This window comes from Anser cygnoides, chromosome 1 (assembly GCF_040182565.1).
Source record: "Anser cygnoides isolate HZ-2024a breed goose chromosome 1, Taihu_goose_T2T_genome, whole genome shotgun sequence".
Taxonomy (NCBI): Eukaryota; Metazoa; Chordata; class Aves; order Anseriformes; family Anatidae; genus Anser; species Anser cygnoides.
The window spans coordinates 27,689,905-27,704,969 of record NC_089873.1 but is presented as its reverse complement, the minus strand read 5'-3'; the positions used below and the strand labels follow the sequence as shown (position 1 = coordinate 27,704,969).

The 15,065-nt window shown below is 43.5% G+C and overlaps 1 long non-coding RNA gene across 2 annotated transcripts in view; it reads left to right on the top strand.

The window, feature by feature from the left end:
* The window catches only part of LOC106042062 (uncharacterized), a 28,279-nt gene continuing 13,214 nt past the window's right edge, over nt 1–15,065 (top strand). The window contains exons 1-3 of one of the 2 annotated variants that reach the window (XR_001210897.3): nt 1–308; nt 1,116–1,205; nt 3,213–3,326. This is a non-coding gene — a long non-coding RNA (uncharacterized lncRNA). Of the gene's footprint in view, nt 309–1,115; nt 1,206–3,209; nt 3,327–15,065 lie in introns of both variants that reach the window. The other variant, XR_001210898.3, reaches the window with a different exon arrangement.

Sequence of the window (15,065 nt, the reverse complement as noted above, 5' to 3'; positions counted from 1 at the left end):
AGGCTGCAGGGGAACTTGTGCTGCGTGCCTGGAGCACCTCCTGCCCTCCTGCTGCACTGAACTAGGGGTCACATTTTCTCTCTCCCTCTCACATTTTCTCGCTCCTCTCCCCCAGCTGCTGTTGCACAGCTTCTTTTTTTCTTAACTCTGCTCTCCCAGAGGCCCAACCAACATCGCTCACTGGCTCGGCTCTGGCCAGCAGCGGGTCCCTTTTGGAGCTGTCTGGAGCTGGCTCTGATCTGACATGGGGCAGCTGCTGGCTCACAGAGGCGATCCCTGCAACTCCCTCACCACCAAAACCTTATCAGGTAAACCCAATACACTTTTTAGTACATATTTGCTGGGTTTTGGTAATCTTGTTGCCTGGATTTTGGAGCTATTAATACTTGGTCATGGAACAATCTCCTCCTAGTCAATACAACAGAGAGCTCAGTCTGCTGGGAAGAAATAAGGGCCGGACTCTCTTGATAAGAATCATGCTAAAGGCCATGATTCCTGTGTTGAAAGAAATGATAGGAAACATTTAGCTAACGAAATTCAGATTAGTGAGATATCAACAGAGAGTTTTTGAAGTTGCTTGTTGTTAAGTGTAAAACATATCTGACAAACGGCTGTCATCAGCACTGATTCATAAATCAGTCTGCAGCTTGCAGCTAACAATTCTGCTCATATCGTCCTCATTTTCCTGAAGTATAAGATGTTATGCAGTACTCTGAAACAGTCCAATACAATTTGTAGATTATAGGATGGGTTCATGCTTGGAGGTTTTCTGGTGATGTTGGCTGTAAGAGGTCTGCTTGGGACACCAGGAGCCCAGTGCCCTGAAGATTGGCTGAAGATTCTGCAGCTCCTTTAAGAGCCTAGTGATCCTAAAAGGACTCAAAATGGGTGCCACAGGGGGTAAACACTGACCTATTGTTGATTCTGAACCTGAGCTTCTGATTTTAATCATTGCATTCGTTTTCACAACCAGAGGTCTGCTCTGTGAGCCCTAATATTCAGTGCACACACTGTGCACTCAGTACACACATTTCTAGGTGTGTGCAAATGAGGGCATCAGTATTCACACACAAGGCTAGATATCGGTTTTAACATCGTCTTATTTTATTTTTCAGATGAATTTTAAAGCCAATCTTCAATCCAAAGTTGTACTCATATGCTTCAGATGAGATTCATTTTGGACTTGTGGGCAGCAGAAAGTGACAGTAAGTAGTTCTGTGCTGGGTTTTCTCTTTTGGTGATTATTTTGTAAGGTTTGGAAATGGTACAGTAGAGCTTCCAAATCAGCAGGTATATAATGACTGTTTTAAACTAAGCAGAAACAGGGGCTTGTGCTATAAAGTTGTAATCATCTGCAAAAATGTAGATGTTGAACATTGAAGGACCTACGGTAAGCCTTCATTAGCATGTCAAAGTGTGTATGGTTGTTCAGAGAAATGAAGTTTAGATGGTTTTCCACCAGCGTAGCCATCAGTGTATGATAGTGTGGGGTGATGATGGAAGCTGCACAGTTCTGGGTTCCTCCACAAAACTAAATTCATCCCTGCTCTTCTGGTTGTTAAGTAAGTACAGTACGTCTAATAAAAACAAAATTCTTACCTGTACAATTTTAACCTCGTATAGTACAGCTACTCCATTAGCTTACAGACTGCCAACAAGAAAGCTATTAGATTAGAATTAGTATCACTTGGTGGCTTTCCATGTTTGAGAAGAACAAAGATCCCTGCCCTTTTTGAGTATGCCATCAAGAAAGATGCTAGCATCTTCTAGCAGTGCTATCAGACACATTCACACTGTGACTCCTATTTTTTGAAAAAATTAGTTTAGTTTAAAAGCATGAAGGCCTTGTTTGTATCCTCTACAATGTGGAGAGAGAATAGCAATGAAATGGCAAGGCTCTGTCGGACACTCAGAAGACATCCTCTCCAGATCTCCTTTACAGTGAGCTTTTTACTTTAGGTCTTTGAGCTACAGAAAAGATAAGAGGTGACAGAAGCTGCTGTCACTTTCGGTTGACAGTGCTTTGCCAGGTCAGTGGCTTCAAGCTCGTGGGGGAGCACTCAAGCTTTGCAGGTGCCAGGGGTGAAGTTGAGACCCTTTGCTGTCTCAACCTATTTCTTCAGTGAAGCAGGGTTCACCTGCTCTGGTGGAAATTTTGCTGCACCTGGATCGCTGTTCTCATACTTTCAAAAGTACTTCCACCTCCAGGTGTTGGTGAGAACTGGAGACCTCCTGTAGCCAAAGGGAGTACGTTTTGTTACAGCTATGCCATGACTGTGTTACAAGGGTCAACAACGTGATCATAGTTTGTGGGATATGCATATCATATTTTTAACTTCTGTTATACACAATCCAGTGTTTTGCTGCTGTTACAGCTGGCAGACTTTCAAAAAATGTTGTGTAAAATGGAAAGCTTGCAAAAAAACTTTCTTTCCAAGCTCATAAAGGAATATTTTGCTTCTGTGTTTCATTAGAAGGCAAAGGTTCAGAAAGTTGTCCATATAGCTGGAAAAAGCCTTGTATACTTTAGGGACAAGAGCAGGAGAACTTATGAAAAGAAGGGCCACTCTGTGAGTTGCTTTCCATCTGTATCATTTTTTAACCCTTTTCTTATGATGAAAGACAAAATCTGAGTGGGGAGCAGTGAGCCGTTTGATCTTTAACGCTCCACAGATGGTAATTTGTAGATCTTCCTTATGACCAGGTACCATCTTCTGTCCATAGCAGTAGGGATTCACAGTCAAAGGTATTTCTAGGCCATCTCTGACCCACATTTTTAAATTTCATAGCATTCAGTAGGTCAGTATTGAAGAAAGGGGCCTGCTTAGAGCCTCAGTATTTTTCATAAGGCAGCAACATCAGTATTATTTATTAACTTCAGAATTCATGAAAGGTATTTCAGGTTAACATAAAAAAAAAGCTTTTACATGAAGTTAGAAAAGCTCTATACATTTGCCTAGCCAGGGCTATAGTTCTTCAGCAGAACTTCACATGTGAACTCATGGCAAATGCAGCTTTCATTTCATTCTTAACAGGGGATAGACAAATCAGGTAGCTTTTTATCATCTCCCCTCCAGTGGATACCAACCACCTATGCTTAAAATTAATTTTTTTTTAAATCTTTTAAACATGAGTACCTTGGGGGTCCGTGGCAACCCTATAAATCACAGCCTATTTGCCTTCTTAAAGAACTTTTTCTTTTTTCCAAGCAGTTAATGAAGGAAACATCATTCAGAAATCAAGATGTTCTCTCTGCCAGGCAATATCCTCTGCTACCTTGCTGATCATCTCATTCCTGCTACAGAAAATGACAATGTGGAGTTGAGGTGAGTCCATAGTGAAATGTTTTATTTATATATAAGCAAGAGCCTTGGATCTCTTCAACTAGGTACCAGTGTTTGCAGTCTGTCTTTCCTAAACACCCTGCCAAAGGGAGGAAAGTTTCACCAGAAGACAATGCCATGCACCTAAGCTGAACTTTCCTTCTGAACTGCTCTGTGCACGTTACCTGCACCCAACAAAGCTGCTTCAAAGAAGTTTGTTTTTTTCTCAGAATGGAAGTTCAAAGCCAAATAGCCTCAAGAATCAGTAGCCAGATTCGGTATTCCAATAGCTGCTGTTGTATTTTTTCCATCCAAAATAGCTTGAGATAAATCAAAATATTCTGCAGCAACTTTTTAATTTCATTGTAATTGTAAATTAAAAAGCTAGCTGCAAATTAGTTTCTGCAGTACTGAAATAATTCACAATTATCATTTCAGCTTTTCTGCTTCATAAAACATGCATTTTCACATGCTTTGCTATGATCAGTTACCTAAAAATATGGGAATTCCTACAGAGCTGGAGTTCCCTTCTACAGCCTGCCTCAGAGCTGGCTCTTAAAATGTGAAGGATAAGAAAAAATCTTTGCACAGATCCCTCTCTCCAGAAGGCACCTCTTTGGGGAACCTTGTGTGAACAAAGCTAACACTGTTAGGCAGTCCTGGAACTGAAAAAAAAAAAATCAAAAAAACTTGCAGTACAGAATCATGGAACCACAGAATGGCTGAGGTTGGCAGGGACCTCTGGAGGCCATCTGGTCCAACCCCCTGCTCAAGCAGGGACACCCAGAGCAGGCTGCCCAGGACCATGTCCAGGTGGCATTTGAAGATCTCCAAGGAGACTCCACGACCTCTCTGGGCAGCCTGTGCCAGTGCCAGTCACCCACACATACAGAAGTGCTGCCTGGTCCTCAGAGGGAACCTCCTGTGTGCCAGTTTGTGCCCATTGCCTCTTGTCCTGACACGAGGCACCACTGAATAGAGTATGGCTCTATCTTCCTTGCATCCTGTAAATGATGAAATGTATGTTTCATGTATTTATAAAATCCTGGTTGCCATAGTTCCACTGACTTTGGCTGGAGCAGTTCTGAACTTTGTGTGAGCATATGCAGTTCCAACCTCACATCTAGCTTTGGAGAACGGAGCATCCTCCACCACGCACTAGGCACTACCTGCAGGGATCCTCTTCAAGAAAAGTCGAAGGCATCCCCTACCGTGCCAAACAGACTTGGACCTGCCTGGGATAGACTTCCACTTTCAGAATTGAGATATTTCTCTGGAAAACATAAGTAATGTAGCAAATCTTTTAAATCTCTGTGATTCAGAGGAGGATAAATTCTACCCCCTGTGTGCATTTGCGCATTAGTAGCTACATGGGCTTTCACAGTGTCTAGTGAGGGGGTATTGTGTGGCACAGAACATCTGCCACGCAGCGCCCTGCATCTCTCACTAGAGGCACACTGCTGTCTGGTGTCCCGTGCTTGCCAGGTCCAAGCCAAGCCACCTGGAGCTGCTGTAGGAAATGAGGATAAGGCCTTTCCCTCTCGCACCTCAATGCTAACCACTTCTGGTAAACAACTGACCCATACAGATAGCCCGTTTCAGGAGTCACTGGAAATAGGCAATAACCCTCTTAACTAAGGCTGAGGAGAAAAGAAAATCCAGGCTTTACTGGTAGGAAAGGTGTATATCACGGAGCGTGGGGAGGGGGGCTTATAAATGAACAGCAGCCTTCTCAGAAAGTATTAAATTATTGTGAAGAGCTGCTGGCAGCCCTGCGTACTGAGATGGATAAAAATCAGAGTCGGAGCTGGGATGTGTCATAAGGAATTTTATTACAAGATTTCTGGCTATCAGTGTCAGAATTTTGATTGGCTTCTCAATGGAAAAAAAAAAAAAAGAAAAAAATAATGTTATTGATGTAGAATTAATGTTGTTTTAATTAGAAATAGTGGTTTAATTAAAAATGATGGCTAACTGTTCATTGTAAAAGTGCCATGATTGTTATACTCTAACAAAATATTTGTGCTTGAAAGTGGATAATACGAGAACAACACCTGCTTTTTACAAGGCACCTTTTATCAGTAGATCTCATTAGTATGACCCACTATGAATAGGATAATCTTACAAAAGCACTTGGAAATGTTTATTAAACATTAATGAGTTCTGTCCACAGCCCTTGGGGGGAAAAACATGCTCTTGTAACAATTTGCCAGTTGGATAAACTAAGGCAGGTGGTTTATGCCAATTATTAGAGGTCAACACAGAAAAATAGCACCTCGTGCACCTCGAATGCACTTGTCCTCATCGAACAGCTTCCGCACTCTTTGCATTTGTACTTTATTGAATTGAATTTACAAAGACTCTTCTAAAACGCTGCTGCCACAGCTGCAGGCAAGGTAGCATCTGGAAAAATATGCAATAATACACTTATTAGATATGAATACATTCAAAATACGAGGCAGGCATCATGGCTCTGTAGAAAGTCCATCTTCAGAGCCACTGGAGTTTGGACGTAGGTTATAAAGCGGAAAGATGAATTAACTGCTGAGAACAGAAACTTCCGTTCCATATCCACCTCCTTATTTCATCCCATATTCCTCCTTTTGTTGTTTGTTTACAAAAAAAATCAACATATTAATGGAAAACAATAGTCTGTCACCCAAGCTCAAATGGCAGTGGGTTAGCGACAATCCTCTGCGTGATCTCTTACATCTGGAATCTGGTTATAAATCAGAGCCACTGGCGGTTATCCCATTTTACTGCTGTACAACAATGCGGGTAGAAAGTCTTTTCAGACTTATTTTTTCAATAAACAGCGAGAGGCAGAGCATGGGGATGCCTACGTGCGTGCCAATCTGGAAGAAGCCCTCCCTGAGGAGCAGCTTGTCTGAGCACTGCTGCTCACGGCGGGGATGGTGGTGGGGCTGCGGCACGGGACCCGCATGGGGCTCTTCTGCATGGCCCCACGGCCCTGCTGACTGCTCCACACGCATATCAGCAGGCAGATTGCTCAGTGGTTTGCAAAACCATCCTGATGAGGATTTTCAGTCTCTTCCAATCCATAAATTATGTTTTCAGAGACACTATTTAAGTGGAGCTAACAAGCTGTGTTGCTATCGGCCAGTCTGCAAAAATGCTGAAGCGTTGTTTGACAAGCAGGAGTGGTGACATTTCTGAAGGATAGTCACAACATTAGTTATTTAATATTGTACAGAAGTCAAAGACTCTTCCCTGAGCAGGGATATTTCTATCACAGATTCAGCATACTAAATACTGAATACTGACAGGATTACTAGCAGCTAAAAGTGAGAACTAATTGACATTTTGGACACTACAGTAGGGGTCTAGTAAGCAAACCTTGTCGAAGTTTTGTTGAATATTCAGATACAGATGCTAAGCTGAGAACATAAGCAGCAAGTGATTAAAAAGGTAAATACTATTCAATTATAGTCTCAGTAGTTATGTTTTTCTGGTTATTTTTAAATCTACCTAAGGAGCAAATATTCATGATGTGATTTTTAAAACACAGTTCAATTAAACATAAATTGATTAATTTTAATCTTCGAGGAGCTTTAGGTAATTGTTTGAGATAATGAAATGAACATGTAAAATACTTAGAGGTTTGTAGTCACTGCAGTCCTCTTCTCTGGGAAGCAAAAATCTACATTCTTGTCTATGTGGGACAGAATACCCTAATAAATGAACACCACCCAAAAGGTTCATCTGTTCTCTCCAAGTCTGTACAGTAAATATGTTTGTTTGGTTTTTGGTTGGGATTTTTTTTTTTCAGAAGATGTCATGGTCCTTTAAGTAGTTGGACACGTGCTTATTTTCTAGCCCCACTATACATTTATTACTTTTTACTCCGTGTGGAACCACGTGCAGAACCACCAAGGCACCTTCAGAGACACATAACTGCACCTGCTGCTGGCAGCCCAGCAGCTGCACCGCTGTCCGTCAGCTCACAAATGCAGAACCCATGCAGGATCCAGGAAAAAGCTGACTTGTCCACGCTGATGAAAGTCATCTAGGTTTTTAAAGCAAATTGCATCTTTGAACTTGAGATTTGATCACATCATGAAGGGTTAGCAAGTGTAGGAGCTAACACCGCAGTTTCTATTCTCACTTTTCAGAGTAGGACTGCCAGTTTGTTTATCTTCAGTCAGCCAATTCTAGCTCTTTAATTCAAAGGGAGATCTTACATGATATAGTCATGTGTAACAAAGGAAGACAGACTGCCTTCATGATAGGTGAACCTGTTAGTTTACCTATCAGAATAGCAATCAAAATGAATACTGTAGATGAGCAGCCTCCAGAAATATCCTGAAGGCATGAGAAGGTTATTTTTTCCTGGGCACAATATAATTACATAATACCACTATGAGAAAGACGATTGTTGTATTCAAATTATCCTGGCAGCTGTAGATTTCCTACAATAGCTTTATTAATGCAATCAGAAAATAATGCTCCAAGTCATCTTGAAAGCCCATAGCCCAATTTAGCCATGGCTTTCATCCCGTTGACATCAAAAGAATCAGTCAGTGAGTGTTGTCTGCTCCATCAGTCTCACGGGAGCAGAAGGGAGAGACAAAAGATATATGAGGTATCCTGGAAGACACAATGGCTTGTTTTTAGGACAAAGTCAGGCAACATCCCTAAACCCCATTGATCACTCTTTACTTGACCCAAAACTTTGCAAAGCTGCAAACTCTTGGCTTCCACTAACCAAAGAACTCTTCTTTTGCCACTGGGTTTTTTTAAAAAGGGGGTCAGATAGAAGTGAGCACAGGGACGTTAGGAAGTGAGAATACCTCACCAAGCAACTCAGCTGAGATGGAAAACACAAGTTTAACGGAGATCATAAATGCATAAAGCATTTCAGACTATGACACAAGGCCCAGACAATCATTTTGTTATAGGTGGAAAATCATTGATTCTTATCAAGGAAGCAAAACTGGAACTGAGCATAGTGTACCTCAACACATTTTAAATTCACAGTGTGGAGAGAAGGAAATTTCTCCCCGTTTTCATTTCTCTCCCCATTCTTGCTAGCTTAGGTAGCTGACTGAAAAAAAAATAAAAAAATAAAAAAAATAATCAGAGACGAACTCAAGGAAATCAGAGAGTTAGGCTAAAGAGTTCAAAAGCATGAGAGAGTCCCACTTGGGCAAACAGCGGCATGAGTGATCTGAAGAGCAGGCTGAACGTGGGAGAGGAAGGTAACTGGAAATGCAATGCTAGAACCTGCTGCTGCCGCAGGGCAACTGGAGCAACGCTGCAGGCTATGAGTTAATATATTTACTTATTTATTTATTTAAACAATAATCTAACAACATATCACATGAACAAGAACAGAGGCAGAAAAATAGATAACATTCAAGAAGCAGTCAGACTGAGCTCTAACAAAATAGTACCCAAGGAGTTAAGAAAAAAAACCATCCTATGCAATACCTTTGGGTCCCAATACCTTGGAAAAATCAGTCTGAAGTTGTTTGAAAGCAACTGTGGATAGTGTGTAATGCTCAGTAGTTTCAGGCAATAAAGTATCCTGCAGGTTAACTACACAACAGGAGAGTCTGAGCACACAGAAGCAGGTGGTCAGTTCATGTTTTTCAATTTCCATTGTGCTCAGCACTTTGTATATGCATATCTCAAGTGCAGTCATTTATAATGTCATAAGCATAAGTTTAAAACAAAACCATTCTTCTACTGCAGCACCGACCAGCTCTCTGACAGAATTAGCATAGCTCCTTGAAAGGGGAGACTGGTTAATGATATGCAAACTCTTCTTATTATACTGGTTTCTGACAGTTTTTTTTTTCTTTTTTTTTTGTGAGAACTGGCCATTTACCGGACAACATTTCATGTTTTTCAAAAAGCAGATTACCAGAAATCTAATTATGTTTTTTTTTTTCCTTAAAGCAGATTACCAGAAATCTAAATCATCTTTTTATTTTTTATTTTTTTCCTTAAAAAAAACAAACACAAAACAGTTCAAGATTGTCCCTGTGGTGGTTCATGAAAGCTTTAGCTGTCTCCAGTCCCCTCTGTTGGCCAGGTTTTCTAGCTGGGCTAGATATCATATAATGAGTCCTGCAGCAGGTCAGTAACAGGGAAAAAACCACCAAGGGAGGAGCGGTTTGTTTAAGAAGCCCACACAACTGAAGATTTTGGAGCGTGAAGCGTGCAGACTATTGCTCTCATGAGACACTTGAGGTATCAAAACAAAACCATTTTCAATTGAAAACATGAGCTTCATTTTTCATCATAAAGCAGAATTTTCATTAAGAAAAATTATTTCCGAGCAGCTCCAAAAACAACAGTCCAGTGGCAAACACAGTTCAATGGCTTATTAAAACCAAAGTGCGGAATTTGCATGTTATGAGATTGGGGCACATCCAGGATCTTCTCGGAAAAAAAGAACCAGGGGACCTTTGCTAATCATTAACAGCCATAGATGCCAGTGATAACACCTCGTCCAAAACCTGTTACCTCCAAAACACTGCACCTCCCTAAGACCTGGTGAAGTAGGAAACCAGGAGGGGTTCAGGGGAATCTCAGCAACTAATAAATGTTTATTTTTGCCAGAACTCCTTTCCTTCGCCATCAAGCAAATGATTCAACGTGCATACCTCCTTCTCTATCTGCATTATGATGGAACAGCCCTTCCTACATCTGATTGCCGCTGTTATCAGCGAGCACTGAATCACAGACAAGGTGCATGTTAGCAAGGAAGGTGTCAGACATTTTCTGAACTGAAGCGGCTCCCCAAAGCACGTGTTTGAAAACCCAAATGAGTGAAGGACAGCCAATCGAAGTAGTTTAAGGTCATTAAAAAGCTCTTGTTCCTTAACACCAGGCAGCTGTGGTTGTTTACTGCCATCAGTTTATTGGCAGCTGTGAACTCGTAAAGGCTCTCAGAAAGCAGGCACTAGCTTAGGGTCATATCGAAGTATCTTAATGAAGATTTTCCTACAAAATATTTGCTACCCAAGGGCTGTAACATTCAGGACCTTCTTTTCAGCACTCTCAGAGAGTATGTGAGGATGGCACGAAATGACACAGCACCTAGTAGCAGAAGGTGGGTGAGCACCCCGAGGGCAAGCACACCGAGCTGGATCTGGCCCCACCGGCTGGCACCCTGCCGGAGCACTGCCGTCTGCAGAGGGCTGCGGACAGACAGGCGGCGGGGATGGACAAATGGACAAAACAGCTGGGAGTCTGTCTGTCATTGCCATGACAGACTGAATGTGTCAGCAGCCCTGGGACGGGGAAAGGCTGACCGGGTGCCTCAAGGAAGGGTCAGATAACAGAGACAGTGGCTTGCCAAGAGTAGAAGCTTGATCCAAAGAGGAAAGCCTCTAATAGCTGGTCAAATCTGCATAATAGGTCAAAAATCTGCAGGAAAAGTCCCCCATTAAAGGATTACAGTTGCAGAGCTGTCTAACAGGGGGATATGTGAGCCTTACAACATTGCCATTCACTAAACTTCCTATTACTTTTTCTAGGCTTTTTCAAGCTTTCGAGACAGATGTTCTAACAGAAGTTCTGTACTTAAAGAAACAAACAAAGGGAAAAAAAAAAGGAAATGAGAAAAGGTGGGAAAAAAAGAGGTTAAAATTACCAATAATTCATTTCTAAGCCCTCTGGTGTTTGCTGAGTTGAATTTTTTAAGCAGAAATTATGAAGATGATAATATACTAATAGTTTATAGTGCTTAGTTCTATCTTTTTATATTCAGTCTGCCTTAGACCTAAGAAGATCTGTTAGATTCAGGCTCCTTTCACAGGAGGCCAGGCCTGGGCAAGGGCGTGCGGCTGAAAGAGCAGGCTAGGCACTTAGGTAGCCATTCTCCTGCACGCCTCTGAAGCAGTGTGCTGCATGTCACTCAGCCGTGCACGCCCTTACCTCCTCAGGGAAGAGCAGAGTTCTGGAAAATTCACTTTATTTGCAAACGCGCATGGAGCAGATCAGCCAGGCACAGCACGGAGAAATATTAGTTGGACACAGGCTGTCACGGCTCCTTGCATCTACCTATGACAACCATAATAAATACAACACTTAGGTGAAATTGCTGACTCCCTCGTCTTTTGGTTTTAAAATACAATAGTGATATCGACTTCAGATCTTGCCCGATTTACTTTAATTTGAGCCAGGCCTCTACAGAAAGCTGTTGCCCAGGTAACAAATGCCGCGCACCATAATAAGGCAAATTGCTGTTGAAATAAATAGTAATTACAGCCCCGGTTTCAAGAGTATTATCTTTCTTTTTATTTTCAGCTGGCCTCAGGCAAGGCTGCAGGCGCTGGCTTTGCTGGGAGTGGGAGCGTGCACCCCTTCCCGGCCCCTGCTGCAGCTCTGGTCGTGTGTGTATAGATGCCTTCCAAACGATATTTATTTCCTCAAGGGTACCTCGGTACTGAGCGTAAACACCAGGAGCAAGAGCCGCTGCTGTTTGGGCTCAGCATCTCTCAGCAGCGTGCTCACAGAAGCACCACCAGCCTCAGCACACCCAGGACCTCGCGGCCTTTCTGCGGCACCCCGCGGAGCCGTGCCCTGCCCTCGGCCTTGTGCACCAGCTCCCTCCCCTGAGCGCGGGGCTTGCCCCGCATACGTGGCTCTCCAGCCCATAGCTCGGTGACTCACAGACAAGCATGAGCTTGAAGGAGGGCAACGAGTGACTAATGCTGTCGTGCCTAGCATTGATGTATTTGCGCTCAGAAGGTATTTGCACTGGAAAAGCAGATGTGGAAGGGAATCTGGGTGGGTGCTCTCATTTTTTCCCTTCTTCAACAGTTTTTGGTTGAGTGTAGCCCTCTCATCATGTACCACAACCAGCCCTGGACCAGCCACAGGAGCACCCCTGCAGGGACACGGGGAGGTCTGTGTGGGGTAGCACCAACCACAAGAAGCACACCGTCACCCCCCCCGGGATCCCCACAGCCCCACCACCCTACGTTCCACCTTGCTCTGTAGTCATCAGGGACCTGAGCAAGAAAAACAACTGCTGAGTGGATGCGTGAGGAGAAAACTGCCATGAGACCACAGGAGAGATGCCGTCACCCCATCACAGCTGGGAGCTGTCAGCAAACACATCTGCTGGCAAGGGGTATAGAGCCTCCCTGCTTAGACCTGGTGCCCACAGCGTGTAAGAAGGATGCTCACTCAGGTTTTCACTCCACGCAGCAGCTCCTGTGCCATCTGCAGATGGGGACTGATGCTCCCCAGTGTCCCTCTGCAGGGAGTGGGGAGCAGAAGACAATCCTTCTATTCAGCTATAGAAGGTGTCTGTCCAGAAAGAGGAATTGCAAGTCCTCCCCTAAATATACTTGCTAGATTCTACTGGCACCAGATTTACTGGGCTGTAATGAATTTTAAAAAAACAAGCTGCAGTTCTCCAAGGCTGACAGAGCTCATAAGTGGTGGTACTGTCTTTAAACATTCTTCAAGTTAATGATCTTCCTGTGATTTCCCTGGTGTTTCCACCTCTGTCATATGTTTGCTGCATAGACCTTACAGCCATTCTGCCTGATAAACTACCATAGATCCCAAATTAATAACAGTGGTGTGACAGCAGCCAGGGAAGTGAAAGGATATGGAAAATAAATGTTAAAAATGTCACTTTGTTTAGGAGAAGCTTAAGTGAGGGTGGACTTGGCTTGGGGTGGAAGGGGTAAGGCCAGTCATCCCCTTGGCTTCTGCTCCAGCCTCGGAAGGAGCTGGAGTCCATGGGGAGACCCCTGAGCAATCACGTCTTTGCATGGCTCAGATTTGGTCCAGGCTCCTTTCAGATGGAGCCAGAAGCACATTGTGTGCATCCTCACACGCCTATTCCTGGTAAGACCTGCACACCTCTTTGGAAATTCAATAGGAGCTTTGAAAACAAACTGAGCTGCAGCGGTAGACACTGTGGTGTAACCTCTGGGCTTCTTCCCAGGCAGTGTGTGCTCGGTCAGACTCTAAAAGCACATTGAAAATAAAAGGATCAGCCATGGAAAGTGAATTTTCACCTACTTTGGCTACTTTTTGAGACTTCCAAAAATGTGCAGAACACAGATTCATTGCTCCATTGAGAAAGAATGACATTTGCTACAGCTATCAGCCCAGCTTGCTTAATGAGCCCTGAAAGTACTTAAAATGTGCTGGTTTGTGCACGCATGCATGCATGTCCTGGAGGGCAGGGAGGCAGAGGGAACCAGAGACTTCTTATCAGAAAACACAGCCTGTTTTTTTACGGAGTTTGACACACACAATCTTATCTAATTATTCAGAACATTTAACATCACCTAACTCCAGATAAGGATCTCTTTCCTCCTCCACTGCCCTCTCTTTGCTGAAACTTAATACACAGCGACTAACACGGCACAAAACCGTCTCACTGAGCTTGGAGATGCAAGACGACAACTCGTGACCTTTGCCATTGATCGCCAGCCAAGTTACATACGTCGAGGAGTCTCGGCAGGCCAACATTTGTCACCGCTCTGACAGTGAAATACGGCTCAGCCCATTGTTCTGCAGAAGTGCAACAGCAGCCTCAGCCCCCGGCTGGTGGCAACGAGGGGCAGCTTGCTGGATATCGCCCGGTGTTCCCCGGGAGACCCTGATGTGCTGTGCACCCTGGATAATCTGTTGGGCCTGGGAGAGGACACAGCCATTGGGGCTGTGGGAGAGCTTGGAACATCTCTGGAAACCGGGAGCTCCGGCACTGCCAGCTCTGAAAGGGTGAACAAATGTCATGCTTTGAGAAAGGCTATTATAGCTTGGAAGAATAAAAACCCTTCCCCACCAGGGCCCTGTATTTCTGCAGTAGGCTGCTGCTTATGAATCCTGTGCTCTCCAAACTGGGGGTTGTTGACTCTCTCCTGTGCACATTTCGTTTAGCCAAGGGAAAGAAACTCTGAATCAGACTGTTTACTTGGGTGTAGCTGCTCTTCCACTGTGCTGGCCAAATTTGCCTTGTAGGCTTAGAAAAATAGCTAAAGGCCAACCAAGCTGCCAGACAGCTATTCTTCATCATTTGGTGGCCACAACTGAATGGGTACAATTGCGAGGACATTTTGCACCGTGTGAAATAGGCGTGCATGCAGACCAAGCAACTGGACGCTTAATCTGATTTCTGCTGTGTGGGAAAGCTTTTTGCCTCCAATTACTGTCTTCACGATAGGATCTGAGTGTTCTGACTCCTAAATTAATGTCCTTCAAAGCATTTAATGATGGAGATGCAGCTAAAAAAACTCGTGCCTTTCCACATTTCTGCAGATGAGTATACCAGAACACCTACATTTTGGCAACACTGAACTCAATGAGCACGCATCTGTCATTTAAATCTAGTAGCACTACTCCATACCTAGTCCCAGAATATGGTGGTCCTTGCCCGTCACTGAGGACTGACTTGACAACTGAAAATACCACAGAAACCATGCTGTGATAAAGACGTGGGGATACCCCATTAGTTGATGGAGATACCCTATTAATTTTCTGATTTAAAAAGCATCTGCCACTATTTGGGATGGCAACAGTCCTTTTCTGTTAACTGAAGTAAAACTGTGAGCCATATGGAGACAGATCCCAACTTTCCAAGGTTTCCAGGCTCCCAGGCCACCAGGCAGTACTCTGAAGTGGTGCCTTCGTATTTTTTAACATCCTAGGCTGCCAGGTTTATCTCACTTCTGATTCCATATTTAAAAGTGTAGCAGCTGATATGCTCTGGTAAAAGAATAAAAACATTAATTCTAAGTACAA